Genomic DNA, 922 nt, shown 5'->3' with positions numbered 1-922 from the left:
CCCTTTGTGTTTTGTATTTTTTAACAGTTTTCTTGGCACAGAATCCACATATCGTACAATTCAATAATTCAATCATATCAAGAAGAATCATACAATCATTACCAGTTAATTTTAGAGTATTCTTTGTTCATGTTTAAATCACTTTTTAAAAAAAAAATCATTTTATTGGAGGACTCTTGCAGATCTTGTAACAATCCATCATTCAGTAGTATTAAACATACTTGTACATGTGTTGCCATCAACTTTTCCAAAACAATTTCTTTCTAGTTGTCCCTTGGTATCAACTCTTCTTTTTTATACCTCCCTCCCCACCTAAATCACTTTTAAAATGAGTTGTGTAATCACAATAAGTTCTAGTGCTCCCTCCCCATTCCCACATATATTGCTTCCCAAATCCCCTCATCCTCCTAATTTCCCACCCTATGTTAGTCCAGGTAGACTAGGGAAACAAATTCCAAGAGCAATTGAATATTGAGAAAACAGCCCAGTCCAGATCAAGTTCGATATTAGCCCATATGGCCGATACCAATCTATAAATTCCTCTTCAGACTCAAGCACATGGAATGGTGCTGAATGCAGGACAATCACAGTCCACTGGGTGGAAAGTCTTGTGGATCTGGAAGTGGTAGAAGCATGTCAGCACTGGGAGGGGTGTACGTGGCTCCTCCAGCTCAGGACACTAGCATAGCTCCCATGTGTCTTGTCAGCTGCAGTATCTCCCAGGAGGTGAGTGTGTGTCCCATGTCCAGTGAGCTATTTATCTCCGTGCCTCCAAAACAAGTCAAGCTGAGACCTGATTGACAGGCTAACTTCCACCCCTTCACTGGTCTCAAATTGACAACAGGTTATATAATTGCCACAGGCCACCCCTTGTCAGTTTCACACTTTCATACAACTAGCCATATGTCATTTTCAAACAACA

Source organism: Echinops telfairi, unplaced genomic scaffold (genome assembly GCF_000313985.2).
Source record: "Echinops telfairi isolate 266 unplaced genomic scaffold, ASM31398v2 ScPeMD7_3;HRSCAF=10, whole genome shotgun sequence".
NCBI lineage: Eukaryota > Metazoa > Chordata > Mammalia > Afrosoricida > Tenrecidae > Echinops > Echinops telfairi.
Note: the sequence above shows the minus strand (reverse complement) of the source record.